Source organism: Myripristis murdjan, chromosome 7 (genome assembly GCF_902150065.1).
Source record: "Myripristis murdjan chromosome 7, fMyrMur1.1, whole genome shotgun sequence".
NCBI lineage: Eukaryota > Metazoa > Chordata > Actinopteri > Holocentriformes > Holocentridae > Myripristis > Myripristis murdjan.
The window spans coordinates 32,044,957-32,051,936 of NC_043986.1; positions in this window are offsets into that span (position 1 = coordinate 32,044,957).

Sequence of the window (6,980 nt, forward strand, 5' to 3'; positions counted from 1 at the left end):
CTGGGGGAGAAGTTAAAAAATATAAAAATGGGTGAACTATCCCTTTAATTATTGCTTGTATAGAGGATCACTGGTGCATCTGGGTTGTGGGGCTACAACTACACTTTCTTTGCATGCACCCTGGGCGGTATGACCTTTTTATGTACATATGTGCCTCAGACTGTATTCGATTCCCCGTCCCCTCTGTTGCAGAGGCAGTTCAGCCAAGTCCTACAAGTTAACATAACATTTTAATAGAAACAAAAATCCGTGAAAAAACACCAGAAGCCCTGTGTCATTATTCTATTTACTCGCCCAGCGTGACACGTCTTTGTATGACTTTACGACCCTTTTTTTTCCGCAAAGCTTTTCTTCGTCTCAGGCCCTCCCCTCCTTAATTTCCGCTTGTCTGCGTATGTTTTGGAGGCCATTAATCGTCCCCTGCACAACATGCACCCCAGCAGATAATTACGGTCATTAAACCAATTAGGGAGCGCATGGAGGGGAGGTTTAGTCGGGCCCCGAGGCGTCCTACTCCTGTTCTTCCCTACCAGGCCGGCCGAGGTGGTCCTCTGAAACTCAGGCAGGCTCTTTAAAAAAAGAAGGGGTGCATTACTTCAGCCCAGTTCTGGATTAATGCAATTTCCTGTCAGTGTAGCCTTGGCGAGACCTTGCCAACTTTGCTGCAGGCTAAGAAACCATAGCCATTGAAAAAAAAAAAAAAACCTCTGTATTTTCAAATGATTTTTTGGGGTGGACAAAGCAACCATTTAGGTTTGTGTTATCAAAATGTGTTGTGCCCGCAGCTAAAGGTGCTGTTCTGCTGCTGCAGAGGTAGACTGCACAACACGTGAAAGAGGAGCTCAGAGGTGGCAGGAAAGGGAGGGGAGAGTGGTCAATCTGCAGACAGTGGTTTTCAACATTTTCAGTTCATCATGTAACTCTTGAGCTAATATTATAGTTCCATTGTGCCTGACACAGTGGGAGTCCTGGCATGATGAAACCATAACACACAACAGTGATTATTCAGTTATTGAGACAAATGGCACTGGGCCCTCCAGTCGCCGTCCACATGTCAAGGAAAGCCACAGAAAGTCCCTCGCACTTCCTCCGAAACTCTCATATGGTTAGCCATGTTGCACGACATACTGTCCGCCGTTGTTTCGGCGAACAGTTTCCCATCCCTCGTCATGTTGTGTTTGGCCTGGGTGTGTTTGAGCTCTGCAAGTGCCAGCAAAGAACAACGAGCTCCATACAGGCTTTCTCTGGTGGCTTATGGCAAAATGAAAATGTAGAACTTGTAATGAGTCCAGAGCACATACACAAAGATAAATATATTAAATCCTGTGAGCTGAAGACAGAATTTGGCCTGTGTGCGCAGAATATGTCCCAAATGGGGCTTGAACAAGCACTTCAGTCCATGTATTACTGCCTGACTGACTTTAAATTTAGAAAACCAGACGTGTGACGGGAATATGGACAGTTTAAGCAAATGGTGAACTTCCTTCCCAACATCAACAGCTGCTGTTGAAGTGCCTCTCAGCAAGGCACTGAAACCCCAGCTGCTGCTGTGGAGCTGCTTGTCCTGGCTGTACTGGCTGCGGGTTCATTAAAGGGGCATTATGCAGAATTAAAGGTTGATTGTTAAGTGACTTTCCTTGCCTTTGTGTTCTCCCTCTAGCAAAAATACCATAGCTCCTTCATCACTGAGGAGAAAAGCCTGTCCCTTTTTCTTTTTCTTTAGGTTTGTGTTTTTGCTGTATTTTTCTCTTTTGCGCTACTTTATGTTTTATTGTCATAATGCTTCATCTATTTGTCAGTGATGCTGTTGTCTTTTTTGTCCAAAACAGCAATTGAATAATAAATACAATAAACCATAATAATAAATTTAAATTTACAGATGTAAATTTACATAAATTTACAGAGTTTTATAACTCTGTAACTGACTGGGGTAAGATGAGCCATTTTTCATATTTAGGATCACTACATCAAGGCAATCATAGTTTTGTCACTAACTAACATATCTGCATATATTTCAGGATGTTGTGCATCTCTTCAAACAAACAGAATGAGTGTAAACATAACTGTTTCCATAATATAGCATGTCCAAAAAAAGTGGTCTCGTGGCACAACTTACCCCGTGTATGGGGTAAGTTGAGCGTAGGGGCGGGGTAAGTTGAGCTGTATCCCTACTCCCCCCCCACCCTCCTCCCCACCTCCATCCCACCCCTCCCTCACCTTCTCCCTCCCTAAATAACAGTCACTTCTTCACATTCATGTGTATTTTTATTTATTAAACACAATTCAACAGGTACAATAAACAGCTGTTTTAACATGCCTTAAAGTGTGCTTGGGAAGAGAACATTAACAGCTGTGAAAACACTAGAGCACTAGTTTCTTGGTGTCCTTGCTGACAGTAAGGTCAGTTATGAACATATGAACGTAACACATTTGGTGGCCATGGCCACCACTGGCCGTGGCCCCATGCCCACCAGGGGCATGGGGGCATAGGGGAGGGTTAATATTTATTTAATATTTTAGACATATAGGCTACAGCCAAAATACACTTACCCCATACACTTAATAAGTAATTAATATTTATTATTTTATTTATTATTTAATGTTTAAGACATAGGCTACAGCCAAAATACACTTATTAAGTGTATGGGCCTCCGGCTCAACTTACCCCTGGCCAAATGGCTCAACTTACCCCAGAGTTACCATTTTGACTTTTTTAGTCCCCACAGCTAAAATGGTGCACTTTTATGCTAGGTTTATGACCTCATGTTGTAGCTCATAGATACCACAACTGATGTATAAAACAAATTTAAAATGATCTGTTTTGGTCTTAACACAATTCTCAGGAAACTGATGATAGACTAAATTCACTTTTAAGAGTAAAAAATGTTTTTTTGGAAATAAATGTCTAACCACTTTACCCATGTGGTTCTTACCTTCACAGACTTCATGAAATGATGCCTTCCTCCTAAATATTTGGTCACATGATCAATATTTTTTATCGTTTCCTAGCAACAGGGGGTGGCTCAACTTACCCTTTGGCTCAATTTACCCCAGTCTCCCCTACTGTCAATCTTTATTCTTTTCTTTACCCTATTTTCTTCTATTAGCTTCTGCTAACCATTCTCTAGCCTGGGGCAGGCCATATTTGTCATTTAGCTTTCTTTTTCCCTATCCAACCTTTTCTATGTCTTTCACAAGTTTTGAACATGTTTCTGGTACTGGTTTGCCGTTAAACTTTTTCCACAATATTTTTTTTTTAATGTTTTATGTTCTTTGGATCTTTTTGTTACATATATTTTGCATCCCCACTGATTTCAGGTTCGGGTTTACAACAGTTACTTCACATTTTCTATTCCCCTTCAGCGGCCAACCACTTTGTATGACACATATGTTCCAAGCAACTTGTCCAGTCAGCAAGAATACTGTTTCAGTTATCACCATTAGGTTTCCACAGCCAGAAAATTTTGTTAGTTAGTCATTCATTCTCATGACTTCCCAGAACTCTTAGATCTTACCTTGAGTCTGATGAGTCCATGTTCTCTCTTTTTTTAAAAGATCCCGTCACCTTTTCCTCTTTCCAGTGGTGACTGGCCTCTAGTGACAGCAATTCAGCTGGAGGTCTTTTTCTAGGAGTCCCGGACTCCCCCGTGCACGGTTTCAGTCCTGACCCTGGATGGAGGAAAGGTTATTGGGATCTGGCTCGAAGGACCAAGTTGTTGGGAAAGTTCTAATATGAACATGGAGTCACCGAAGTCAAAGCAGTTGGGTTTATTTTTCTTGCAGCAAGGAGACAAGTCAGTACAATAGTACAGAGTTATCTGAAGAAAAAGTTGAGCATATGAGTCTTTATGTACATGATTGTTGTCCAGTCATACATTGTTGCCCAGTCATAGACGTCATTGTTGCTATGGAGACTCACCTAGGAGGGAAATAAGATAAGTGGGATGCAGTGCAAGATGCTACAGTTGCGTTCTCTGGTGAGAGCGAACATGAACAACAAGAATAGATACATGAGAACGCTGCGTTCCAACATTGTGCACTGACACTGTTCTTTCTTACTTAGTATAAGATAAGCAGCACATTTTTCTAACACTGGTCAATGATGAAAATTTTCATGCTTTTTCCACATTTGCTGATGCTAACTGTTAGCCTCCTGCCATTGAGGAGGGCTTCCCCCCAGCTAACAGTCTTAAAATAACTGCCTTATCCAGTATCCAGCACTCAGTAACAATGAGAGGAAGACAGCACCAATGCTGCCCAACATCACAGCTAGAGGAGAAGTGAAAAAAATCTCAGATATATCAAATTTTCCAAAATGGTCCAACCATCCCTTTAACATCAAGTGTGCAGAAGCTGTTTTTCATAACAAATGAAAGTGAATGGCAGCTTCTAGAGAAGAAGGAAGTCAGATAGGCTTCCAGAGAAGGGGGTCTGACACGTCGCAAAATGGAAAACAGTTTTGCTGACACCATCAAGAATGATATGAACTGTTAAAGCAAATGTAAAAGAAAAAAAAAGTGTGGCGTTGCCCACCCCCACCCCACCAGCAGAAGCTATTTTTCATACCATATGAAAGTGGATGGCAGCTTCTATAGAAGGAGGAAGTCAGATGGGCTTCTGGAGAAGGAGGTCTGACATGTCGCAAAATGGGAAACAGTTTGCTGACACCATCAAGAATGATATAAATGACACATAACCTAAACAAAAAAAGTGTGGCATTGCCCCCCTCTCCTCCTGCGAACCCAACTCCGCCTCCAAACCAAGCGAAAGTGCCCCCAGGAGCCGATCTGTTTCTTGTAGTCTTGTCTCCTCCTTGAATTGCAATTACAGCATCAAAGTGCTCCCAGCTGTATTCTCTCATGACTTGTCATCTGAAAATAACATGAAATAAAATGAAAAAAAAAAAAAAACTGTGCCCTGTGAGCCTGCAGAAGAAAAAAAAATGACAATATTTGACAAGACTCCAGTACTTGAAAAGCATCCAGCTCCCAATCTATATCCAGGGACCGCAGAAATAATTTTGCTGAATGTCTGTGGCCTCACAATCAGGAGCATCAGCATGTGTGTATATGTGAACTTTAAAATTTTCCTCTTGATCCCTGAGCTTTTTTCAAGTACTGGGGGGAAAAAAACAGGCCACACTTGCATCTAATCAAACATCAGATTCATATTGGGTCAAATGTGGAGTTGTTTGTGTCTTTCTTGGTGATGAATAGTCTAAACAGACAGAGGGAGAGGCAGGACAGGGGGATCAGCGGCAGACTCCAGTGTAACGTACTGTCATTTATACAGGCACTGCAGCTTTCACTCTGTTCACTCTGTATATTAAAGAATTAAAACATCACAAGGTTTCACTTTTAATACATAAAAAAACAGGTTGTAACAAGTAAATTAGATGATATTCCTCCGACCATGCTTTAATTCAGTGTGCATGATTCATAGCTTTAATCTTTGTGGCCTCGGAGAAAATTTTCACAAAGGCATGATGATTTTTTTAATTTTTAAATTTTTACCACAGGAGACCCATTCATTAAAATAATCGCACAGGCTTCAAAGTGGCCCTGTGCTCCTGAGCTTTCAGAGCTCAGGGAGTTAAAATATGGCTTTATTATTATTATTTTAATTAATTTATCAATTCTTAAATTAGTCTAAAGAGGAGATTTCTTTTGCTGTCAAAAGTAATCATTCATTATGTGCAGCCGGCAATTCATGCTGGAGAAATTGCAAATGAGTGGTGTGGAAATGAATGGGCTTTTGACATGGAAGCTCTGGATGACACGGTTCATTTTGGTAGCAGTCAGTGGTATTTTTGTCATGAGAGAAACAATGAAAGAAGTTGTTGTGTTTTTTTGTCCTCGGCCTGGTGGGGGAGCTCATTACAGAACTGTAAAGGAAACACTGTGGTGGAGATGAGACATGTTGTACTGTGGAAACTGATCCCTGCTCTCTCTGCAGTGACCCTGTGGTGTCGCGAGCCTCATGTGGACTTTTCACATTGTGGATTCGTTTTGACAGTAATCCCACTGCTTTCAGTAAAACAGCAGGGATACATGTGCACCTCTCTCTTAGTACCACAAGAGGGCAGACTGCTCCTATCCTCTCAGTCCTCTCCTCTGTCATCTAAAGCTGTGGATCTGATGCCAGGGCTCAGGGGCGGCCAGGGGTCCTCGAGGGGCCTCCTGGGGCTTGGAAGCAAAATGAAGAACGGTTTAATTTCAGTCCTTGCAAATTAGCCCAATCAGAGAATTTTGGTTTCTTTGAGGTTCCACTTTTTCCAGAGATTGTTCCCCTCGTTCCTCGAGTGTATAAAATCCTATCAGCTGGAGGTCTGAGACCCAGTGCCAGTCTGCTCTGAGGCCAGAAACGTTCGGAAATCCATAACATCAGATGCCCTTGTGATCAACCACAGTTTTTTAGTGTCATTTCCACCCCTTTCTTCCCTGACTCCACCACATTCACAGGACATTACTGGGGAAGCAGTGGAGGACATGAACTAGGGCTGAACAATTCATTGCAATATATTTGTAATCACAATATCCAAATTGCAGGAGCTGCAGTTTTTGATAAAAGTAAAATGTGTGACAAAATGGCTTTAAAAGTGTTTTGGTGCTACAGATGGTAGTTCTATTCTCAGAGCATCAGAAAACATGTTTGTTTGGTGCTGACCCCAGAAAAAGTAACGCCTTCACCACCTCTGACACCGCAGAAAAGTCACTTGATTTCTCTCAGAAATGGGAAAAAATGCAATGAGCAAATTAACGAGAAATGATAGGAAAATTAGTAAGAGTCTAGTAAAAAAAAAATTACAAGAAAATGTTCAGAAAATAAAAAAAAGATTTAAAAAATTACAAGACATTTTTCAAAAAAAAAAAGAAAAAGAAAGTTTTAAAAAAAATATTAGATTAAATATGAATAATTAAAAAAAAGAAAGAAAATGACATACCAGAAAATAGCAAAACATATGTTAAGAATTACCAGAA